At 44.2% G+C, this 26,652-nt stretch overlaps 1 long non-coding RNA gene across 1 annotated transcript; it reads right to left on the bottom strand.

Annotated features, from left to right (window-relative positions):
• Window positions 1–2,106: 2,106 nt before the first annotated feature.
• Window positions 2,107–25,553, bottom strand: LOC124723202. The gene is made up of 2 exons (XR_007006535.1): window positions 25,381–25,553; window positions 2,107–2,870 (listed from the first exon to the last, which is right to left on the bottom strand). It is a non-coding gene; the product is annotated as an uncharacterized LOC124723202 (long non-coding RNA).
• Between the last annotated feature and the right edge of the window lie 1,099 nt (window positions 25,554–26,652).

Here is a 26,652-nt window from a genome sequence, read left to right as displayed (position 1 = left end):
AACACCTGCTTTCTTTGGGATTGGAATTATTATATTCTTCTTGAAGTCTGAGGGTATTTCACCTGTTTCATACATCTTGCTCACCAGATGGTAGAGTTTTGTCAGGACTGGCTCTCCCACGGCCGTCAGTAGTTCCAATGGAATATTGTCTACTCCGGGGGCCTTGTTTCGACTTAGGTCTTTCAGTGCTCTGTCAAACTCTTCACGCAGTATCATATCTCCCATTTCATCTTCATCTACATCCTCTTCCATTTCCATAATATTGTCCTCAAGTACATCGCCCTTGTATAGACCCTCTATATACTCCTTCCACCTTTCTGCTTTCCCTTCTTTGCTTAGAACTGGGTTTCCATCTGAGCTCTTGATATTCATACAAGTCGTTCTCTTATCTCCAAAGGTCTCTTTAATTTTCCTGTAGGCGGTATCTATCTTACCCCTAGTGAGATAGGCCTCTACATCCTTACATTTGTCCTCTAGCCATCCCTGCTTAGCCATTTTGCACTTCCTGTCGATCTCATTTTTGAGACGTTTGTATTCCTTTTTGCCTGTTTCACTTACTGCATTTTTATATTTTCTCCTTTCATCAATTAAATTCAATATTTCTTCTGTTACCCAAGGATTTCTACTAGCCCTCGTCTTTTTACCTACTTGATCCTCTGCTGCCTTCACTACTTCATCCCTCAAAGCTACCCATTCTTCTTCTACTGTATTTATTTCCCCCATTCCTGTCAATTGCTCCCTTATGCTCTCCCTGAATCTCTGTACAACCTCTGCTTCTTTTAGTTTATCCAGGTCCCATCTCCTTAAATTCCCACCTTTTTGCAGTTTCTTCAGTTTTAATCTACAGGTCATAACCAATAGATTGTGGTCAGAGTCCACATCTGCCCCTGGAAATGTCTTACAATTTAAAACCTGGTTCCTAAATCTCTGTCTTACCATTATATAATCTATCTGATACCTTTTAGTATCGCCAGGGTTCTTCCATGTATACAACCTTCTTTATGATTCTTAAACCTTCCTCTTTCATTTCTGTCCCCCAATCCATATTCACCTACTATGTTTCCTTCTCTCCCTTTTCCTACACTCGAATTCCAGTCACCCATGACTATTAAATTTTCGTCTCCCTTCACAATCTGAATAATTGCTTTTATTTCATCATACATTTCTTAAATTTCTTCGTCATCTGCAGAGCTAGTTGGCATATAAACTTGTACTACTGTAGTAGGCGTGGGCTTCGTATCTATCTTGGCCACAATAATGCGTTCACTTTGCTGTTTGTAGTAGCTTACCCGCATTCCTATTTTCCTATTCATTATTAAACCTACTCCTGCATTACCCCTATTTGATTTTGTGTTTATAACCCTGTAGTCACCTGACCAGAAGTCTTGTTCCTCCTGCCACCGAACTTCACTAATTCCCACTATATCTAACTTCAACCTATCCATTTCCCTTTTTAAATTTTCTAACCTACCTGCCCGATTAAGGGATCTGACATTCCACGCTCCGATCCGTAGAACGCCAGTTTTCTTTCTCCTGATAACGACATCCTCTTGAGCATTCTGTGGACAGATGAAGCCCATTTCCACTTCTAAGGACGTGTCAGTACACAGAACTGCAGAATATGGTCAGTGGAAAATCTGCTCCCCTTTGAGCATGGTGCATGAAATTCTTCGATACTTCCTGCATTGCTATACAAAATTACTCATGTTCAGGAGTTGTTTCATACTGACCTGGCAGTAAGACAAATGTTTGTTCTAGAATTTCTTACTTGCATGGAAGTGGACAATGAATGACTATGGAACATTCTGTGGACAGATGAAGCCCATTTCCGCTTCTAAGGATGTGTCAGTACACAGAACTGCAGAATATGGTCAGTGGAAAATCTGCTCCCACATCAGCTGTCATCTCTTTATTCTGCAAAGTGAACAGTATGGTGCAGGTTGACAGCATTGTTTACATAGGACTGTATTTTTCTGAGGAGATGGGTTGTGGAGGTCCTGTTACCTCTACCATCACTGGCAAATTTCATTATGTCTCTAAGTTTGTCATCAAATGTGTGAAGTCCAGGAATCCTACTCAGTTCACTAGAAAAACAATTCAAACAAATCATATTAATGAGTTTTATTACAAAAAATTAAAAGACAATACTTAAATCTGACAATTACACAGATGTGTCACAAGCAAAGAGTGACATACAAAATAAGCAATTTCTTCAGTATAACAGTTCCCATGTCTGTGTTACATAGAGTGTACAAGCAAAGTAATGAGCACTGACGCTTTTATCCAGCCGCTGGTTGTGAAGTGGCTATTCAACTGGAGCATCACCAGTCAGTCATGGCACTTATGTCCTCTTGACATAGGGGCTGCTGTTGTCGTGTAGTCATCCTGGAGAGGGGTCAGTCAGCGTGCGACTGGCTGACGTCTTCTCACAGCCACCTCTTTTCTATCATTCCCAAATAGCATGCTGGTGCTTGACTTTATGCCGTTACATTGCTCCCCACCAAGGTGATGGACTGTCATTGTATATGGAGCACGAAAACAGTGGGGGAGGCAGCAGGGTGGACACACTAATGGACTGGAAGCTGTGGCTGCAGGGGACATGAGACTTCCAGTCATACCCCACTATCTGGCCTGTGCACTGGTGGAAATGTCCCCCGGAAGACATCCAGAAGGGTACGTGTCCACCTCCTGAGGCCCATACCACAACGTAGAAGGCGTTGGTTACTGCGGCATTTGTGGGTCCAGCTCCATTGGTAGGACGAGAGCAGGCAGAGGAGGCAAAGGCTCCATCTGGATGGGGTTGTCCTGTGGTGTTGTGATGACACCCTCTGGCAGCTGCTGTGGCCACACTGTCCTCGGGATCTGTGAATCTGGGGGAAGAGATACAGAAGGATAACCATGCACATGGCAGTGGTGAATTTTATTGTAATGTCGGTGCTGCAATCCATCTGGGCCTGAAATGAGATACATGCATAGGCCAATTCGACAAAGGATCTTGCCTTGCACCCACCATCTGCTGCTGCTAAAAACCCCATAAAACACAAAACCATGCAGTTCGAAGCGATACTTCCAGCCTTCTTTTGATTCTGATAAAATGTTCCACTTAACAGTTCGACTGTGGATGGAATGGTGCACTAGTTAGGTGCTGTATGCCATTGTGTTCACAGAATGATTCAAATTCATTTGATGTGAACTGAGAACCATTGTCCAACACTATGAATTTAGGCAAACCTTCAAAGGAAACAATTGAGGACAACACCTAAAAAGTGCTATGTGACGTTGTTGAGTTCACTGGCACAGCAAAAGGAAACTTGCTATAAAAGTCTACCCAATCAACCAACGAGTGTTCCAAAAAGATCCCGCAAAGTCTATGTGCACACATTGCCATGATGATTGTGACTTAGGCCAAGCAGAAAACATTTGTGGCTGAGCAAAATGATTTTCCACACATGCATGGCACTGTGACATAATCTGTTCTATTTGGGTGTCCATACCCAGCCAAGTGCAGTGTTGACATACTAACTGTTTCATACAAACAATCCCCCAGTGTCCTTGGTGAAGTAATTGCAATACTTCTTTTTGCAAAGCTTTGGGGATCAGCACATGTGACTGTCCACTGTCATTTTGGACAAGAATCACTCCTTTCTGTATAGCGAGGCTATGCCGACATGCAAAGTATCAGCGCGCTACTGCAATGAGTCAGGCAAAGATGTGCGAATATATTTTAGCAAAATGTTCAAATTTGAATGAGCTTCCATGGCCTGAGGAATTTTCCTATAATTCAGAGGAAAGGACTGAAGCAATTCAGAATTGTGAGCATTGATGTGACAACAAGATGCAGCAGAAGCATCAAAGTCTGTATCAGGGTCAATCGGAAGACGTGAAATTGCATTTGCATTACCATGTCGAGCTGTTGGACGATACACTCTCTCATATTGTTATTGAGACAACAACAAAGGCCATCTTTACAATTTTTGGACAGTTTGTACAGGAACCAGCTTCATAGGATAAAACGAGGACTGCAGTGGCTTGTGATCCATTTACTAAGTAGAATTTTCTGCCATACAAATAGTGGTGGAATTTGGTGACACCATACACAATAGCCAATCTTTCTCTATTTGTGAATAGTTACACTGAGATCTGGACAGCACTTTTGATGCAAAAGCAATATGCCTGTCTTTATCACCAAATCTGTGCAAAAGCACTGCACCGTTTCCATAGCACTGCACCATTTCCATAAGCGGAAGTGTCAACTTGCAACACAACAGGTAGGTCAAGATAAAAGTGTACCAAGCAGTGATCACTGAGAAATACATCTTTATATTTTTTAAAAGTTTCTTGGCGCTCATCTATCCAAACAAAGGGGATGTTCTTACGATGAAATTGATGCAATGGAGCTGCGATTTGCGTAGCATTTGATATGGACTGAACATAATAGTTCATTTTCCCTAAGACTGACTGCAATTCTGTGACATTGTGAGGAACTGGCAGGTCCTGTATGGCTAACAAATGTGACTAAAGAGGATGTACACCTTGACTGTTTATGACATGACCAAGATACTCCAACTCAGGTTTAAAACTGTCACACTTGTCCAGTGTACACTCTAGTCCTGCATCAGATAACACACGAAACAAACTACACAAATTTTCAGTGTGTTCTTCAGGTGTATGACCTGCTACAACAGTATCATCCAAATAGTTTGAACAGTTTGGTACTTGAGCAGTCAGCTGTTCGAAATACTGTTGGAAAATGGTGGGTGCAGAAGCACTGCCAAAAGGCAAATGCAAATATTTAAACAAGCCCAAATGAATGTTCACGACACATGTTTTGAGATGCTTCGTCTACTAGTATTTGAAGATAGGCATCGCGCAAATCAATTTTTGAAAAGTAATGACCAGTGCCTAATCCATTCGTGAGATCCTCTGGGGTGGCAATGGATAATTATCAATCATAGTTTGTAGGATGACTGTAGATTTAAAGTCAACACAGAGGCGAATGTGAGCTGAAGGTTTGGGGAGCAAAACCAGTGGACTTGCCCATTGACTAGCTTGTATGGGCGCAATAGCTCCACTATCTTGCAATTCTTTAAGTTCAGTGGACACTTTGTCCCATAATGCAATGGGAACAGTTCTGCCCAGCAAAATTTCGGCTGAGCATTGTCTTTCATAGCAATATGTGCAATAAAATAACAAAATTGTTAGCCTTGAATAAAGCTTCAGAAAAAGTTCAGGGAATTTTTTCAGCAAGCTACCTACACTGTCTTTGGCACTGAATGCAGTCATTGACAACAGTGTTTCCTGAATGTTAACACCAAAAAAATAAAATAAATCAAGGCCAAATATGTTCTCACAATCGCATGATTGTAGCACATGAAAGTCATAGTTCGCGTACACAAGTGATACATGGCAGGCAAAGTACATTTTCTGAGAACAGGGATGTCTTGTCTATTATAAGCTGTGAGGTGTGTGCTACTTTTAGAAAGGTGTGGGGAGTCTAACAGTTCATATGTGTCACGATTCAGCAATGTAACAGAGGCACTCATGTCCAACTGAAATTTCACGTGCTTCCCACTTATATGCAATTGAACAAAAAGTTTGTTGGACTGGCACAGCACTGAAGAAAGTGTTTGCTTGCTAGTTTTGCTAATGACTGCAGCAGGCTTTGAATACACTGCATTGATTACGTGAGTGGGCAGAATTCTTTTGTTTGTTCCATTGCAAACATACGGATTGTACGTGACCTTTCTCGCTCCAAGTGCAACACTGTGCTTGTCTGGGTGGGCAGTCTTGGCATTTGTGCCACGAATAGCACCGAAGGTATGACTTAATTCTATTTGCCAGGTTGGTTGGTTCGTTTAAAAGAGAGGGGAAGGACGAAACTGCTAGGTCATTGATCCCTTGTTCCAAATAAAACAATGCCACAGGAATGAGAATAAAACAAGCGAGACTGACAACACAAAACGAAGAGAAAGGAAAAACCACAAGGATGAACAAAGGGCGACAAACACTTAAATGGACAAAAGGGGACAAGAAAACCACAGAAACACAATAAATAGCTAGAAGATATTAAAACGACAAAGCAGATTATGAGATGCCAGCCACTCTGCAGCACATTAAAACCTCCACCCTAAGAGCACTAGGGTGGAGGACACGGAGGGACAAAGGACATGCGCTAAAACTTAGATCAAATGATAAAACCCACCCTCAGGTATAAAAAGTATAATTAAACCACCCGATAAGGCACTGTCAGATAAAATAAGTGGCAACGAGTCCAGTAACCGAAGATTTCGTCACAGGGCAGTCAAAGTGGAACAGTGCACCAGAATATGGGCCACTGTCAACCGGTTGCCGCACTGACACTGAGGCAGGTCTTCACGGTGCAGGAGGTAGTTGTGCCCAAGCATGGCCCATGTGGAGCCAGCATAGAACCACAGAGTCCCTGTGAGAGGCCCGCATGGAGGACTGCCACACATTCGTAGTCTCCTTAATGACACACAGTTTGATGTGGTTACTAAGACTATGCCATTCCGTCTCCCAAAGCCGGAAAACCTGGTGGCACAAAAACAAACGCAGGTCAGTAATTGGAATGCCAATCTCCATAAGTGGTTTCCGTGTAGCCTGTTTGGCCAGCCTGTTAGCAAGTTCATTGCCTGCGATTCCGACATGTCCTAGGGTCCACACAAACACCACTGAATGACCGGACTGTTCCAGGGCATAGATGGACTCCTGCATGGTTGCTGCCAGAGGATGATGAGGTTAGCACTGGTCGATAGCTTGTAGGCTGCTCAAGGGGTCAGTACACAGAAGAAATGACTCCCCAGGGCCTGAACAGATGTGCTCAGGAACACGAGATATAGCCATCAGCTCTGTAGTGAAAACACTGCAGCCATTGGGCAAGGAATGCTGTTGAATATGTCCTCCATGGACATATGCAAAGCCGACGTGACCATCAGCCATCAAGCCATCGGTGTAAACCCCTTCATGGCCTCGGTACATGTCAAGAATCGAGAGGAAGTGACAGCGGAGATATGCGGGGTGATCTGAGTCCTATGGGCCATGCGAAAGGTCCAGGCAAAGCTGCGGCCTGGGTGTAAACCATGGAGATGTATGTGAATGGACCTTGGGTATAGGTGGTAAAGGCAAGGACTCCAGTTCAGACAGAAGGGATTGGACGCGAACTGCAATTGTAAGCCCTAACCTGGGCTGCCGATGTGGGAGATGAAGCACCATTTGTGGGAAAAGGAGATGGTAATTTGGTTGAGCAGGAGAACTACAAACGTGTGCAACGTAACTGGTGAGCAGTTGCGCATGCCTGACGTGCAATAGAGGGACACCAGCCTCTGCCAGGACGCTGGTCACCAGACTCGTCCTAAAAGCTCCCACCACTAGTCGAACGCCACAGTGGTGCACTGGCTCGAGTATACACAATGCTGAGGGCGCCGCCAAACCATAAACCAGACTCCCATAGTCAAGGCAGAATTGAACAAGGGCTCTCAGAGCTGCAGCAGCATACAGTGATCTGCACCCCAGTTGGTGTTCCTCAGGCAGTGGAGGTGCTGCCAGCACTTCCGCTTAAGCTGGCGAAGGAGAGGAATCCAAGTTAATTAGGCGTCGAAAACCAGTCCTAAAAATTGATATGTCTCCACTACAGTGAGGGAATCATCAGTAAGGTAGAGTTCTGGTTCCGGATGAAAGGTACAACGTCGACAGAAGTGCATAAAACATGACTTTGTGGCTGAAAACTGGAAGCCATGGGCTAGAGTCCATGACTGTGCCTTGTAGATGGGTCCCTGTAGGCGCCTCTCAGCAACACCAGTACCGGATGGAGCAGTACGAAATGCAGAAGTCGTCTGCATACAGAGAGGGTGAGACAGACAGCCCTACAGCTGCTGCTAGACTGTTAATGGCCACTAAAAATAGAGATATACTCAATATAGAGACCTGCAGGACACCATTCTCCAGGATATGGGGGGAACTATGGGAGGCGCCAACTTGGACACGGGAAGTACGAAGCGACAGGAAATTCTGGATAAAAAACGGAAGCAGGCACCGGAGACACCACTCGCATAATGTGGCAAGGATATGATGTCGCCAGGTGGTGTCATATGCTTTTCGTAAATCAAAAAAGACGGTAACAAGGTACTGGCGTCTGGGGAAGGCTGTTCGGATGGCGGACTTGAGGGACACAAGATTATCAGTGGTACAGCGACCCAGGCGGAAACAGCCCTGGCACGAAGCCAGTAGGTCACGTGACTCCAGGACCCAAACCAAACATCGACACACCATACATTCCAACAGCTTACAAAGAACATTGGTGAGGCTGATGGGCTGATAGCAGTCCAAATCAAGCAGGTCTTGGCCGGGTTCGGGGACTGGTATTATGGTGCTCTCCCGTCAGTGCAAGGGAAAGATGCCATCGCACCAGATCCAGTTGAAGATCACAAGATGTCGCTTGTAGTCAGATGAGAGATGTTTAGTCATCTGACTGTGGATCTGATCTCGCCCAGGAACTGTGTCGGGGGAATGTGCAAGGGCACTGAGGAGCTCCCACTCTGTAAATGGGGCATTATTGGGTTCACTGTGGCGTGTAGTGAACAAGAGGACTTTCCCTTCCATCCATAGTTTGAGAGTGCAAAAGGCTGTGGAGGGGGGAGGGTGTCATTCTCCAACACAGAGGCACGAGCACAGCGCTCAGCAAAGTGCTCAGCAATCGCGTGTATGTTGGTAGATAACACGCCATTTATGTTGACACCGGGAACACCTGTTTGGGTCTGGTACCCAAAAACTCGTTTGATCTTTTCCCAGACTTGGGAAGGTGACACTCCTGTTTCCGTCTTTTGATAAGCTGGCAAATGTGGGAACGAAGCCGTTTAAAGTCTATGATGTGCTCCAGGCAATGGTGTCGCTTATGCCTCTGTAGAGCTCTCTGACGCTCCTTAATTGCCTCAGCGACTTCCGGTGACCACCAATGGACTGTCTTTCGCCGGGGGCACCCTGAAGAACGAGGGATCACGTTTTCCGCCGCAGAAATGATCATTGTAGTTACCTGCTCAACCACCACATTGATGTTACCATGTGGGGGAGATTCAGCGGTGACAGCACAGGTGAAAGCATCCCAGTCTGCCTTGTTTAAAGGTCATCTGTGCAGGCATCTGTGGGCCTGACGTTGGAGCAGTGACAGGAAGATTGGGAAGTGGTCACTACAACACAGCTCGTCATGTGCTCTCCAGTGGATAGATGGGAGAAGGCCAGGACTGCAAACTGAGAGATCAATGGCCGAATATGTGCCATGTGCCACACTGAAATGTGTGAGGGCACCTGTATTTAAAAGGCAGAGGTCGAGTTGTGACAGTAAATTTTCGACATCTCTGCCTTGACCAGCAAGCACGGTGCCACCCCACAAGGGGTTATGAGTGTTAAAATCTCCCAAAAGTAGGAAAGGCTTAGGGACTTGATGAATCAGTGCAGCCAATGCATTCAGGGGTACTGCACCATGTGGAGGAAGATATACGTCTCAGACAGTCATTTCCTGCGTCATCCTTATCCTGACAGCCACAGCTTCAGGAGGGATTTGAAGTGGCACAGGTTCACTGCATACTGAGTTCAGGACATAGACACAAACTCCACCTGACACTCTGTTATAGTCGCTATGGTTCTTGTAATGCTGGGGACCAGATTTCCTGGGGGGCATTGCAGAAAGCAGATGTAAAGCTTAAGAGTTGCTGTAGCTCAGCCAGGTGGTGGAAGAAACCGCTGCAATTCCAATGAAAGATGATTTTATAGTCAGGCTGGGAAGGCATGAAGAGCGCAAGGAGGCAGGTTATGTCTCAGGGTCACCTACTGCCACCAATTGTGTATTTGTAGCCATTGTGATGGTGGATGAGGCGTCAGTGAGATCCATGTCCACAGGGGATGGTAAGATCTCCACTGCATCCTCAGATGCAGAATTGGTAGGGAGTGGTGGTGCTGCGGCCACCAGTGAGTCCTGTTTCTTAGCAAACTTCTTCTTAGTTTGCTTGCTGTCTCGCTTCCCTTTAGGAGTTTGCTGGAAAGCTGTCTCCAAAGCAGCTTTAGGCACGGAGGAAGACCATGAAGCTCTTCATTCAGCAGCTTTTGGCTCCTTGAGCCACTGGCGAGTATCCGTCGTGGCACTATTGGAGACCTTGGGAGAGAGGGCCCCAAGGGACCCCTTCTGCACAACACAAGAGGAGCCGAAGGAGGCTGTCGCTTCTCTGGCAGGGGGGAAGAGACCGATATCCCCTGCATTCAGGGGGGTCTTGATCCCAAAGTAGGTGCTTTGGGAGCAATGGAGGAAGATTTGCCTCCTACCACAAAGGGGGCAGATGTATTCTGGTGGCTTAGCGGGCCCACTGTTCGTGGCACAGAGTGAGGAACCACTGACACTTTGGATAGCAATGGTGATGCAGCTGCAGCATATGTTGACATCAGCTGAATGGGGTGAAATCTTTCAAATTTACGTTAAGCCTCTGTGTAAGTCAACCGGTCCAGGGTCTTGTACTCCATAATTTTCCAGCCCTCTTGCAGTACTGGTCAGTCTGGCGAGCAGGGAGAGTGGTGCTCTCCACAGTTGATGAAAGTGGGAGGAGGCGCTCATGGAGTACGTGGGTGCAGTGGACATCCGCAGTCTCGACATGTGGCACTGGAAGTGCAGCGGGAAGACATGTGCCTGAACTTCCAGCACTTAAAGCACTGCACAGGGGGAGGGGCATATGGCTTAACATCACAGCAGTAAACCATCAACTTGACCTTTTCAGGCAATGAATCACCCTCAAAGGCCAAGATGAAGGCACCGGTAGCAACCCTGTTGTCTTTGGGTCCCCTGTAAATGCGCCAGGTGAAATGAACACCCCACCACTCTAAATTGATGTGGACTCATTGTCAGACTGCAAGAGGAGATCGCAATGGAAAACGATCCCGTGGACCATGTTGAGGCTTTTATGGGAAGTGATGGAAACAGGAATATCACCCAGCATGTCACAGGCGAGTAATACTCGGGATTGGGGAGGGGATGCTGTCTGATTCACAACTGCACTATTTTGAACCTTGGACAGTGCTATCACTTCTCAAAACTTATTCTCAAGGTGTTCAATGAAAAATTGAGGCTTCATAGGTAGAAAGGAGTCCCCTTCAGTTCTGCTCCAGACTAAAAACTGAGGCGAATATGGCTCTGTCCGTTCTGTAGCCCAACGTTCTTCCCATGATATAGTGAGGGAGGGAAACGGTTTAGGGTGAGACCTGTTGGCATTGTACTCAATCCTGCCCTTCTCAGAGACTGCTAGGGCCATAAGGTCACCAGCAAGAAATGACTTAGTCCACTTCACTGGGGGTCATCCACCCTGATGCCACCCACTCTGATCAGGGGCTCTCCACACAGGCACCACCCAGCCACAGCAAAGGCCAACTGGCATGATGGCCATTGCCGGGAGTCCTGATGGCCCAGGAAGGCAGGCATCTACTCCTCAGCATACATAGGGAGTTTACAGCTCAGGCATCAGCAGTGTGATCCCTCTGTTGTCAGAAGGCTACCACCAAATGGGTAAATGACAGCCCCACCACAATGGACTGGCTACCATGCTGGATATTGGGTGCAGAGAAATCCAATATTGTTACAGGGTGAAAGAGGACAGGAGACAATGGAAGAAGATGACATTCTCCGGAAAGTGTCCACACCCAAATAGTTGAATCGCTGGTGGAGATGCAAAGCCATGACAAGAGATTCAGGAGATAGAATCTAAGGGCACTATGGATAACTCATGCACCACATAAGGCATCATTCCCCATATGGCCTGCACTTCTGTAGAATTTTGAAAGTGGCTGGTCAAACTATAGAAAGGGACCTCAACTCATAGGGCCGAGAAGTGTGAGACTCCTTTTAGTCACTTCTTACGACAGGTAGAAATACCTCGAGCCTATTCTAACCCCCACACCCACAGGGGATCTATTAACCTGTTTAGAGAGCTGTTTACATGGCATGGTGCACATGAACTGTTTCTGCCTAAAGAGCCAGTCACGAGCAAGGGACGACTCAACCTGGCTGCTCAAATTTATCGGCGAACACTGTACCTGAATCATACTCATCTTGTATTTGCATGTGTTGAAAGGATGGATATGACTGTTTCAAAATCTGTTCTCTAAGTCTGACATCAGTTACATTGTACACGATCGCATCACATAACATAACATCAGAAAAATAAAGCACCACAAGCACATTTGAATGTGCATTTCTTCGTCATACTCATCAAATCTGTTACACACTGACGATAAGTTTTTTCTGCCCTGTTCTTGTAATGAAAGAATGGTACCTAGCTGCCACTACATTGACTTGTTGGTCATAATAGTTAGAGAATCTACAACCGGATCATAGGAAAGTTTACTCAGAGTGGCATTAGGGAACAATTTCTGAATGAAGCAAAAAACTGCGCTTCCTACTGTTGGTAAAAAGTATTGTAGTTTCACAGTAACTGGTACTTTCGTCTCTGTGGCAATTTCAAAGCCACTGTAAATGCTCAATGCCTTATCGACACTTACCCTATGCCTCGACCTGAAGAATTGTTCACTAAACTTGCTGGAGGCCAGTATTTTTCTAAACTTGACCTGTCAGAAGCTTATCATCAACTTCCTCTCGACGCTGCTTCCCGGCAGTTTCTGGTCCTTAACACGCCTTTCGGCCTCTATCAATACCAATGATTGCCATTCGGGGTTGCCAGCGCCCCTGCTTTCTTTCAGCGATTCTTGGAACAATTATTGCTCACTGTCCTTGGGAGTATAAATTACCAGGACGACATTGTTGTCACTGGCTCCACCACTGACGAACATCTTCAAAATCTCCGCACACTTTTTCATGTCTTACAGACAGCCGGTCTTAAGTGTAATCTTCAGAAATCAAAATTTTTTCAGGCATCTATCACGTACTGGGGGTTTCAACTCTCTCGGGATGGTATTCATCCGCTTCAGCAAACTGTCGCTGCGATCAGTGCCCTTCCTCACCCTACATCTGTTAAGGAACTGCAGGCCTTCTTGGGGAAAATAGCATACTATCACAGGTTTTCAACGTCTACTGCTTCGGTGGCTCAGCCGTTGCATTGCCTGTTGCACAAAAACATGCCTTTTCACTGGTCCTTGTCATGCGATGCGGCTTTCCAGAAATTGAAGACTATGCTGAAACAGGCCTCGTGCCTGGCTACTTATCGACCTGGCCAACGTCTTGTTCTTGCCACGGACGCCTCTCAATACAGGGTTGGTGCAGTCCTTGCGCACTGTTTTTCTGACGGTTCTGAACAACCCATGGCTTATGCCTCCAAAATGCTCACGGATGCCCAACAAAAGTATTCTCAAATTGAAAAAGAAGCTTTGGCCATTATTTATGCTCTTCATAAGTTTGGTGTTTTTCTCTATGGATCCAAATTTCATCTTGTTACGGATCACAAACCACTTGTTTCCTTGTTTCATCCATCAACATCACTTCCCGACAAGGCTGCACACCGCCTCCAGCGTTAGGCTCTTTACTTGTCTCGTTGTAATTATGAGATTCATTTCCGGTCGACGGCTCAACATGCGAATGCTGATGCACTGTCTCGCCTTCCCATGGGTCCTGATCTGGCATTTGATAGGGACGAACTTTTGTTTTTCCACCTGGATGTTGCCAAGCAGCGGGTTGTGGACGGATTCCCCATCACTGGGGACCGGCTGGCGGCTGCTACGGGTTCTGACCTTACCCTCTCCTGGGTTTTACGCTGTATTCAGAAGGGTTGGCCAGATCGTCCATCCGCTAAGACTTCTGATCTTGCGGAACTACTACACTTTGCGTTACCGCCTCACGGCTAGGGATGGTGTTATCCTCCTTTCCACCGAAAATGCTTCTCTGTGTGTTGTGGTACCTGCGTCTTTGCGTGCTTCGGTCTTGCGCCTCCTTCACCAAGGGCACTGGGGTGTCTCTCACAGAAAATTTCTGGCGCGCCGTCATGTGTACTGGCCCAGCATCGACTCTGAAATTGCACACATGGTCGCTGCCTGCGGCCCTTGTGAGTCACAGGCCGCCACCCTGAAGTCATCTTTGTCACTGTGGCCTTCGCCTGAGAAGCCCTGGGAGCGTATTCATGCTGACTTCGCGGGACCTTTTTTAGGTACACCTACTCTAACTTTCCTTTCATTGTCCGTTGCACGTCGCCTACCACCGCAGCAACCACCAATGCCCTAGCTTGCATTTTCTCTTTGGAAGGCCTTCCCTCTACTCTTGTCACTGATAATGGTCCACAATTTGCCTCTTCCGATTTTTCGGATTTTTGTGCCCGTCATGGCGTCATGCATGTCACGGCCCCTCCGTTCCATCCACAGTCAAACAGTGAGGCTGAACGACTGTTCGCACACTTAAAGCTCAGATGAGGAAACTCCTGACTTCTTCTGCTGCTGACGATGCCCTTCTCCAATTTCTGGCTTCTTACCGTTTCACCCCCATGGGCGACCACAGCCTGGCTGAGCTCTTACACGGCTGACAGCCCTGCACGCTACTTCATCTTCTGCGGTCTTCCACTTCACGTCCGCAGGTGCCTTTGCTTGACCGGTTCACCGCCAGCTACCTTGTATGGATACGGGGATATGGCAAGCGGCCAAAATGGAGTCCTGGCCGCATCTTACGACACCATGGCCGACGCCTGTATGAAATCCAGACAGACACGGGTGTTGCAGTGCGTCATTCGGACCAGCTTCAGCCTCGTGTGCCGACGACACCTGTTCCGGATGCCACTACACCACCTTCGGCTCTACCTGACGCTCGGGATCCTGGAATCTCTCATTGCTCACAACGCAGTCCTCTCACCATCATATCGGTGCCAGCACAAGAACTGACGCCAACAGGAGACATGCCCATGCAGGAACCAGATGACCATCATCTGTCGGAGCAACGCTACTCACCTCCTCCTTCCACGGACGCGGACACATCACCCATGTCTCCTGTTATAACAACCGAACTTGCCGCAATGGGCAGATTGGTGCACAGCGCCCCAGCAGATTCGACCCCCACGTCTCCTGTCATCTCGACCCGTTATCATCGGGGACACTTCCGTCCATACGGGAAGCCTCCTCCCCAAGAATTTACGGCCGGTCAAACAACACCTATGTATGTTAGCAATCTACAGGCCACCTCCATCAAGACCTGTGCAAAAACTTCAAAGGGGGGGAAAGTTTTGTGACTCGCCGATCTTTCAAAGTGCCACCGTGCAGTTACGCGCCTCCTCTACACACGGTGCTGTCTGCCAGCCATGCAGCAGCAGTGCCACCTAAGCGGCCAGCCAGCCAGCGGCCACTAGACTCGGACTCAGTTTATGATTTGACTGTTAAAGTGACACACGTCTTACTCTGTTTACTTGATCTGTGACTTTCATGTATTGCGTCGTCCTTGAAATATATTTGTTCAACTTGAAGTTATAACACGACCCCTCACATGGTTCCATTGCTAGCAGTTATCTTTGCAGACATGTGCAGCTGTGCCTGCTGTAATGAAAGAAGTGATGATTGACATAGATCAGCATATGAATCCTCTTCTGCTTATCACTCCTTATTCACAGTGTCTTCATCTAAACTTGTGTCATGTACATAATCATCATCTTCGTCAGTGAAGTCAATTTCCAATTCAACTTCATAATTTTCTTTGTTTTCCACTTACTGTGTCTAATGTTTGCTGTAATCTGTCATTCTAACCACATATGTGTAATGCAAACATGGAATATTACTTTAGTATGATTGACTGCTTTAATACTACCTATGTATATATTGTTTACTGACACACTCTATACCCTCATGAGTTTGTCACAGTTGGATCAATGAAGTAAGAAATAAATAAATAAGAGATGTAACACTTTTTCATCAGAAAGTCTACGCTGATGACACATGTTCGAAAACGTGCTTTGTGGACAAAAAAGATATAAACTATGGTTGACTGGAATTTCCATGTGCCAAATTGCAATACTGAGAAGCAAATGCGCTGCATGACTGCTGACTGTTGCCACTCCATTGTTGGATGATCTACATACATTAAAAAAGGAAATTACAGTGGGTTCGAATTGACCCCTTCCGCCATTCTAGGTATATCGAATGAAATGTTGAAAAAAATATAAATATTCTGCATCCTAATACATGACTGCAAAGAGGAGAAAAAATTAGGAAAATTCATTTGATTTTGTTAATGAAGTAAATAAATCAGATACGACAATGAAGGAAAAAATATGACGGATGTCTTTTGACCACTTCCACTGTTTTACTGTCAAATGTCACACTTGAGCAGTGATACACATTGCACAGTACAGTTCGTTTAATGTGGAACTCACACCATAGCTTTCATATTGCAATTCTTCTGTAATTTGTAGCTGAATCCATTTACGTTATGACATTTTCAGCACCATATAGTGGGAAAATTTTCATAAATTTTTATTGTTTCCATCACATTTCTGTAATAACTTCAAGTTGAACAAATATATTTCAAGGAAGACGCAATACATGAAAGTCACAGATCAAGTAAACAGAGTAAGACGTGCGTACACTTTAACAGTCAAATCATAACTGAGTCCAAATCTAGCGGTCGCTGGCTGGTTGGCCGCTTAGGTGGTGCTGCTGCTGCATGGCTGGCAGACAGCGCCGCATGTAGAGGACGTGCGTAACTGCGCGGCCGCACTTTGAAAGATGCAACAGGCGATGCAACGGCTGAGCCACCGAAGCAGCAGATGGTGAAAACCTGTGATAGTATGCTATTTTCCCCAAGAAGGCCTGCAGTTCTTTAACAGATGTAGGGCAAGGAAGAGCATTGATCGCATTGACAGTTTGCTGAAGCGGATGAATACCATCCCGAGAGAGTTGAAACCCCAAGTACGTGATAGATGCCCGAAAAAATTTCGATTTCTGAAGATTACACTTAAGACCGGCTGTCTGTAAGACATGAAAAAGTGTGCGGAGATTTTGAAGATGTTCGTCAGTGGTGGAGCCAGTGACAACAATGTCGTCCTGGTAATTTATACACCCAATTACAGTGAGCAATAATTGTTCCAAGAATCGCTGAAAGAAAGCAGGGGCGCTGGCAACCCCGAATGGCAATCATTGGTATTGATAGAGGCCGAAAGGCGTGTTAAGGACCAGAAACTGCCGGGAAGCAGCGTCGAGAGGAAGTTGATGATAAGCTTCTGACAGGTCAAGTTTAGAAAAATACTGGCCTCCAGCAAGTTTAGTGAACAATTCTTCAGGTCGAGGCATAGGGTAAGTGTCGATAAGGCATTGAGCATTTACAGTGGCTTTGAAATCGCCACAGAGACGAATATCACCATTTGGCTTAGCAACGAAAATGACAGGAGAGGACCACTCACTGGAAGTGACAGGAAGCAAGACCCCTGAAGCAGTGAGACAATCCAGCTCCCATTTGACCTGATCACAAAGGGCCACAGGAATGAGTCAAGCCCGAAAAAACTTAGGCCGTGCAGTGGGTTTGAGCGTGATATGAGCTTCAAAGTCGTTTGCATGGCCTAACCCAGGACAAAAAAGGGACGACAATGTCGTCAACAAGGTATCCAGTTGAGAATAAGGAATAGCATCAGAGACGAGTCATCTATGGTGAACCCAAAAACACGAAAGGCATCGAAACCAAAAAGATTCTCTGCGTTACTATGGTCAACCACAAATATGGGAACAGTGCGAACGACAGATTTGTAAGATACCTCAGCATCAAATTGTCTCAAGAGAGAAATCTTCTGTTTATTGTAAGTCCGTAATTGCCTAGTGACAGGTGACAGGATTGGAGAACCCAACTGAAGATACGTCTGAGAATTGATGATAGTGGCAGCAGAACCAGTATCCACCTGCATGCGAACATTTTGACCAAGTATTTGGACAGTGAGGAATAACTTCCCTGAAAGGGAAGAAGTACATTTGACAGACAACACAGAATCAGAATCAGTGTCATGTTCATGAACATCATATATGCGGTCGGATTTGCAAACGGATGACACATGACCGTTTTTTTTGCATTTGTGACACACGGCCTAACGTTGTGGACAATCTTCTCGTGAATGTTTTGTAAAACACCACGAACATGAAGGAAGTTGCCGTGGGTTTTGCTGTAGTTTCTTAGAGGTTTGTTTACGGTTAGGCCGAGGCTGCGCTTGGGAGCGTACTGCGGCCACGTCGGCCGGCGGGGACACGCCACACGCTTCGTCAACAGTGCACAGAGGTTGTATTCCCCCGACGTCACCCCAGGCCTCTATTTGCGCTCCAGCAATGCGAGGAATTTCAAAAGACTGAGCGATGGATAGGACTTCATCTAGAGTTGGATTTGCCAGCTGAAGGCACGTTGCCAAACTTCTATGTCGGGCGCCGATCGGATAATAGCATCCCGTACCATGGAATCGGCGTAGGACTCTTTGTGAACTTCAGTAACAAATTGACACTTTCTACTGAGGCCGTGAAGTTCAGCAACCCAAGCGCGATAGGATTGATTTGGTTGTGTTTGACAACGATAAAAGGCAACACGAGAGGCTACCACATGCGTATGCTTTTGAAAATAGGCGGACAGAAGTGAGCACATTTCAGCAAAGGACAAAGACGCAGGATCTTTCCAAGGAGCCGATTGCGACAACAACCGATACGTTTGAGGTGAAATCCATTAAAGGAACAGAGACTTACAAGTTTGTTCGTCCACGACATGAAATGCCAAGAAGTGCTGTCAAAGACGTTTTTCGTAATCAGACCAGTCTGCCGCCGTTTCGTCATAAGGAGGAAAAGTAGGTAGAGACAACGGCGAGAGACGCCCCGCATTTGATGCCGCGACGAAATCACGAATCGCATTTGTGAGAAGCGTTTGCTGTTCTATAAGACCTTGCAATAGTTGCTCTAAAGTAGCCAAGGAAACATGTGGATCAACGATGGAAAAGAAAAATCACTACCTCATCACCAACTGTAATAACTTCAAGTTGAACAAATATATTTCAAGGAAGACGCATTACATGAAAGTCACAGATCAAGTAAACAGAGTAAGACGTGTGTAAACTTTAACAGTCAAATCATAACTGAGTCCAAATCTAGCGGTCGCTGGCTGGTTGGCCGCTTAGGTGGCGCTGCTGCTGCATGGCTGGCAGACAGCACCGCATGTAAAGGACGCGCATAACTGCGTGGTGGCACTTTGAAAGATCAGTGAGTCACAACAATTTCCCATTTCTTTGATAATATTCCATTCAAATTTGACATCGGTCTGAGTAGCTATTCTTTTTTTATGGCATTTTGAACCTGGAACTTTAATTATAATCACCCTGTCGTATGAAAATAAACATAAGTCTGATATGACCTGCTGATGACAAAAAGGGAAGAGGACATATACTTTCATAGGGCCAATCCACAGAACAACTTACAGGAAGCTGCAGTGAGCATACTGTTACCTTCTCATAAACATATATAATGAGTGAAATTGTTTGCAAATCTGTGATGAGGAGAACAAGTAAGACATGATGTTCATCACTTTATTAATAAAGGTATTACCTAACCAGGTAGCTGAGCATATTAAAGCAGCCCTTCTGGGATGTGAGGTGGTGAGCTTGATCCAGATTTAATCTGACTTGTGGATTAATGATGAGGGCTGCTGAGTTGGCCAGACAGGATGTGGTTTTTAGACTGTTTCCCACACCCAACGAGGTAAATGCTGGTCTGGTATGCACATTCTGCCTCAGCTACATGCTATGCAAACTTTTAGCAAACATTCTTACACTTGAACATAAATCTAGATGCAGGTGGTAGGTGGGGTACACCAATTCTATCTTGGGGGGGGGGGGGGGGGGGCATTTGGAAGGGCATCTGGCCAACACTTACCACTAACATTGCTCAAACACTTATAAATACTGACCCTGTAGAAGAAATGGGAAAAGGGAAAAGAAGAAGAACAAGAAAAGTAAAGCTATTAACCCTTTAACAGCTCTCTTGTAAGTAAGTTAATCCTTTTTTGTGGATGGTGCAAACACTCTCCACAGGAGTGTTGCAATACATCTCTTTGAGACAAATGCAAGGAGATTTTACCTGCATTTGTATCCTCGCTCCTTCCATATGGATCTCGATCCTGTTCGTGTTCAACGGTAACACTGGAACAATCTTATTAATGTAGTCTAGGTATCATTCTCCCCTTTACTTTGTGCTTAGGAACCTGTTGCAGTTGGGGGAGGAATTTGCAGAACTCTTAAGAGATTTCTGGGAAACCTCTAAAGCCATTCAACTTGTATTTATTGAACTGTGTTCAGCATATGGTAAAACCTCAATTCTGCAATTCGACAATTTATGCCCTGGTCTCTTTGAAGTACCTTTCTACAATTTTAAGCTCTTTCATCATAGTTGACTGTTTATTTCTAGATGGGAACACACTGTTTTATATCATTCATGTGATAGTGGAGGAATTTGCACAGTTTTACTTTGCTCAACATTTTATTGGAGAAGATACAGTTCTTTCAATGGATACATTTTTTGTTAGTACATGTACATATTTTACTACTCAATCCAGAATACTCTGTATTGCTGAATTCAATGTGGAAGACTGTACCTTATAATTCCTTTTCATGTGCACTTTATATTTGATGGGTAAGTTTTGCCTCTTTTATCTTCTGCCTTACAATATAAAACAACTATCCAATTAAAACCAGTATCTCTACTTTACACTGTTAATTACTTGGACAGTTAAAACAAGTAAGCTACGTTCTCTTCTATATTTATGTAGGAATATACTATATTTACTTGACGCTGCATGTCAAGACAATATGGTCACTGAGCTAGAACAGTTTGTCGTAATACAAGCACAGAAGAAACAGGCACAAACAGATGACACACAAAATTAATATGAAGGGAAAAAGTGCAAGTACTAAGACTGGTTGCTTACAGGCAGAATAGAATAAAATGCAAAAGAATGAATGGGAGATCGAAATAGAAGTAATTGTTCCCTGTCACTCAAGGAGAAGGAAGGCTAATGCAAAACAAGGAGATGATATAAATAAGAAAAAAGAAATGAAGATTAGGTTTTAACATCCCATTGATGACCATAAAGAAGGATAATGTCTGGGAAGAAACAGAAAGTATGAAGACGAAAATATAAGAAAGAATTCTGTAAAAATTCAGATGGCAGTAATCACATCAACAAAGAGTCTAAAACACAGTATGCATCTGCAAAACATTTTAAAAATATAGGAAACCTCAAGTACGCAGCTGGGATGTTCAACAGAAAGTAAGCAATTCAGTAGACATGAGAGGAGGTCTGAAGGAAGAAGCGCAGATGGAAATATGGAAGCATCCGATCCCGCCCGTCTGCTTTGACCCATGACGTCACAAATATGGCGGAAACGACCATAAACCACGATTCCAATATGGCGCATATAAAGTAGTTACGTACACATTATGTGGACGAAAATACATCAAAAAGCAAACATACAGGTGCAGGAAATAGGGGGTTTTTGGGTGGGGACAAACTAAATACAAACAAATTTAGACATCCACCCCCATACAAAACCACGCAAAATGAGGAAAAAAACCAACATCACAAAACTCCCCAAATACCACTAAACACAATATTATCTGGAATTGGACATTTCCCTTGACCTATATAGCTCAACAGCAGCTCCCGATCTCATAAATTAGGACCTAACACTTCCCTTGACCTATCTAGCTCAAAAACATCTCCCGATACCAAAACCAACATTCCCAGCCACACATTGGGATCGAACACTTCCCTTGACCTGTTATCCTTACAACATCTCCACATACAGCCGTCCCTAGTCCGAGACGCCGGAACTTTAAGTAAGCCTCATTTCTTCACAGCATACCGAACACTTCACGACTTCATCCAAAAATCCGAATAGTTGAAGAAATTTTATTAGAGACAACGCACTGTCCCCCATCATAGCTGACAACCAAAAACTGTTGACCCTGTCAGTCATATCCATACTTACCAAAGACATAAAAAAGCAATTTACCAAAATTCACACGACGCCACACTCCCAAACTAAACCAAAAACATCACCTAACACACCACCAGAGAGCACCACCGATCGCATCAAAACGACACCTACAAACACGCCATTCTCACTAACTAAATTCCGTGCCATCGTGACGTCATACACAACAACAGCCTTACGTCACAGGTCAAAGCCGATGGGTGGGATCGGACGCTTCGGTCGACTCGCGCAGACTGGTAAATCATGATTCATGGAGTTACAAATTTCTTGATAGTAATTAAAGCACCGATTGTATGAGACAGCATGGCACATTAGTAAGAATGCATCACTTGCTGACAAGATAGAAGAGGACAAACCATTCCATACAGCTAAATGTCAAAAAACTAATTGAGACTCTTGCTGTCTCAGAGTAATGCTTGTAGTATGTGTGACTACATACTGGTGTGACTGTGCTATAAAGAGTAGTTTACAAACAAAAGTGAAATTTTATAAAGTTTATTTATTTGTGTAGTCAGACCACATTGGACTACTGCAGCATTGGAAGACCTAGTGACAGGAACAACCAAATGAAAAAACAATTGATTCAGTTGGTTACTGGAAAACAGTCATCTAATTTGGTTGTAGTTTCACGTGTCAGCAGAATTATTCATTCATTATTTTGAGCAAAACTACTTTATGTGAGAAAACAAATGAAAACAATTTAATCAGTCGGTTGTAGCTATACGAACTGATTGGACTAAACATTCAGTCTTTTGAGTGAAACCAGTATGTGGGAGCAACCAAATGAAAACCGTCAATGCAGACCAGCATATTCAGTTCTGAGCAGACACATTCAATCAATTTGCCATTGTTAAAGCATTATTGTTGTGTTGTACCCTGATGGAGGTTGCAACATACATACACGAATCCCTCAGTTAGATAGCAAGTGGTGTGGGATTTTTCAGATCCACCAATGCTTTGGCACACTAGAGGCTTCATGCAAAGGAATAAGTTGACAACAGGGTTCAGGGTTTAGCTGAGGTTTATCAGGTCTCTATGGTTGGAGACAGCATACAAACTCGGGTATAAGGCTAGGGAGGTACAAATGAAGAAATGAGCTTCTGGTTTGGTACCTTGGTCTGATTTTATTGCTTCTTCCTGAGCTTACGTGAACATGCTGAAGAGCACAGTCACTGGGTCACAATTTTAATGAGTGGAGAACAGAGATGAGGCTTACTAGACACTCAAATTACTAGAACAAATAGCCTGCCTGCCCTATCACTTAGACTAGAATCATGAAAGGGAGCCAGTTTCTTATTGCTCAAATTGAACCCTCAGGTCCTGTATACATCACACTTTAAATGACAATAGTCATAGCTACAAGTAAGCCATGATAGACGAACTACCCACAGGTATGTACAGGCAAGAATGCAAGTCTTTCTTAGGAGACAAGCTTAATTGAATACGCATATTTCCCTTGCATAATTCTCTGCTGTCAGTTGATGGTCACCCAAGACTCATCTGCTGTCAGGAACTCTTGAATCAACTCCGTCCTGCTCGTCAACTGGTGGCATCTTTATACTGTGTTGCGGTTGTTTGCTTATAGATGATACGTGATCATGTCACATTTTTACCCACAATTTGCAACCAGCCAGCTTGAAATTATTGGTTTCTTAATGCTCGTCACCTCATACTGATATCGCTAAAGTTTCAAACACTGTACATCTCTGCCTAGGTTTCCAGACTGTAATTGTTAAAATTGTTACCAAGATGACTTTTTTGCTGGCAATCCTTTCATGATTTAGTCATTACTCATTTCTTAATGCTTGTGACCTCATATTTGTCTGGTGAAAGCATTAAGCCCGATACATCTCCATCTAGGTTTCCAGGCTTTCCTTGTTAAAATTCTTACCCAGACGACTTATTATATTTTTGTTGATCATCCCTCTATGAGTCAGTTATTACAGTTGACTGAACTCTGTTATTGCCTCTCTCTCTCACTCACACACACACACACACACACACACACACACACACAGGATTTAACTTTTACAAGCTTTCGGGGCCAGTGGCTCCATTTTCTGGCAGAAGAGTTGAAGAGGAAGGAAGAGAGGTGAAGGAAAAGGACTGCAGAGATTTAGGGAAACAGGTATAGTTCAGAAAAGTCACCCAGAACCTCGGGTCAGGGTAGACTTGCAGGACGTGATGAGAAAGAAAGACTGATTGTTGGGGACTGTAACAGGCAAGATTTGAAAATCTGGGAGCTTAAAGATGGAAGGCAGGGTAATACACAAGACAGAGGTTACTACTAAAACATCATGCATGCCTTAACAAAAGTGAAAAGCTAAGTGCATTGTATGTAACAGGGGTGGCAGGCAGGACAGCAAATAATAAACAAGCCAGAAAACGGAACATGTAGAAAACTAAAATGGAGTGAAGAAAGGACAAGTTACAGGAAAGAAATGCTGAGATGGAAGGAATTAATGTAAATTAAGGCCAGGTGGATTGCGAGAACCAAGGACATGTACTGCTAGTTCCCACCTGTGGAGTTCTGAGAAACTGGTACCTGTGTGGTGCAACAGGCGCAGAGATCACGACTGTCATGATGTACAGCACACTCTGCAACAGGATATTGTTTGTTGCCTGTATACACCCTCTGCCTGTGTCTATTCATCCTGACTGATAACTGGGTAGTAGTCATGCCACTGTATAAGGCTGAAGAGTGTTTAAACAACATCTGGTATATGACATGTGTTGTTTCACAGGTGGCTCGCCCTGTGATAGTATATTTTTGCCAGTTACATGGTGGGAATAGGTGGTGGTAGGAGGGTGCATAGGGAAAATCCTGCAGCGGGGACAGTCACAGGAGTAGGAGCCCCAGGGTAGGGAGATGGGTGCAGAAGGAGCATAGGGTCTGACAAGGATATTGCGGAGACCAGGTGACGAAAAGCTATTCTAGGTGTGGCTGCCAAAACCTCACACAGAATGGATCACACTTCAGTCCATGATTTTAGGAAGTCATGGCCTTGGCGAAGAAGCTGATTGATACATTCAAGACCAGGATAATACTGGGTGACAAGTGGAGTGTTCCAAAGTGTGACATACAGTATTTGCAAGGATGATTCATATTATGAAACTATATTAACTAAAAAAATTCAAAGAAAATTAATTAATGATGACACATTTTTCTTGCTAATAAAATACTTCCAATAAGCTACAGTATATGGTTTAAAAGCAAGTGAGTAAATCACTAAACAATTAAAAAAATGTATCTTATATGCTTTGTCCTCATGTCACCTCAGCATTACCAAAATAGAATTATCGGTGGTGGGTGTAAACCAACAGGAAAAGGAGAAGAGCTTCAATAAATTTAAACAGAAAAGTAATTGTTAATTTATTTAAACATAGATTTATAATGTAGTACCAATTACTAAGCTCTTTTAAAAAGTCCCAATTGATTGAAAGTAGAATGAAAAAGTCATATCCATGTTTGGTTTGCAGCTCCTTGTATTGGCCGTGTTTGCAGTTAACATTTTTGGGATTTGAGGTCCGCCTGATACGCAAAGCACCGTTTTTCTCAGTACCCAAACATGTTTCGGCATCACTGTGCCATCATCTGTGGGTTTTCGTTTTTATTTATTCTGCAATGTGAACGTTTTTGTTACATGATTATAAAATTAAGTGCATTTTTAGTTCAAACAACAGATCGTTTCTTTTTGTAAATACTTTTACATTTGGTGAGCATGAATTTACTGGACCACTCTTGTGTTAATTATTACAGGTAGCTTGTCATCTGCAGCCAAACGATGTTGATGAAAAAGTTTTTTGCTGAGAGTTAACCTATATTCTAGAGTGTAATTTAGTTTTTCGCGCCTATTTTCGTATTTACTTTCGTTTTCGTGTGACAAGCACTTCCATTCTCCGCATCATGCTGAGATGTTGTGATGCATACGTAACTACAGCAAGTATTTCCCACAAATTACGTAGTAAAACGCTTTTCACTACACCAGAACACAGTGTGATTGTGATTTGTTGTGTGTCCCAGCCCAGTCAGTGTTCATTTGTTTACCAGAGAGTTTGGCGCCAAATTTGAATTTTATTTGCATTTTATCTTTGTGTGTGTTTCTTAGCTGTGCTTGTTGTCTTTTATATTGTATTCCTATTTGTGTGCAAATGGTGCGTCTTTTTAGTATATTTATTTTTCGTGTGTGTGTGTGTGTGTGTGTGTGTGTGTGTGTGTGTGTGTAGGCTTTATCTGTTTGTGCTGTTTTCATTTGTAAAGTTCCTTTTAATGTGTTAAATAGTGTGCCCTTGCAGAGTGTAGTGTATTCGTTTAAGACCTGTTTTCCTTCCACTATTGCCTTCTTTATATGGAAATTTTCCTCAATGGTCAGTTTGCTGTATAGGCTGTGGCTGGGTTTTAGTATTCTAAGTCTGCTTCTATTGTGGTTGGGTGGTGGTTGTTGGCTATAAGGTGGTCAGCAAATGTGCTATGGGAGCTGTTGCTTTTTAAAGCTCTGAGATGTTCTGAATATCTTGTTTTGAAGTTTCTGCATGTTTGTCCTATGTATACTGACTGGCAAGTGTTGCATGTGAGTTCATATATTCCTGACCTGTTAAATTTATCCAGGGGTGTTTCTTGTGTTCTGGTCTTTTTCTGTCTTGTGTTCTCCATCCTGTATCCTATTTGGAGTCC

The sequence above is a fragment of the Schistocerca piceifrons genome, chromosome X, assembly GCF_021461385.2.
Source record: "Schistocerca piceifrons isolate TAMUIC-IGC-003096 chromosome X, iqSchPice1.1, whole genome shotgun sequence".
Classification (NCBI taxonomy): domain Eukaryota; kingdom Metazoa; phylum Arthropoda; class Insecta; order Orthoptera; family Acrididae; genus Schistocerca; species Schistocerca piceifrons.
The sequence above is the reverse complement of the archived record's forward strand: the minus strand, read 5'-3'. Positions and strand labels throughout refer to the sequence as shown.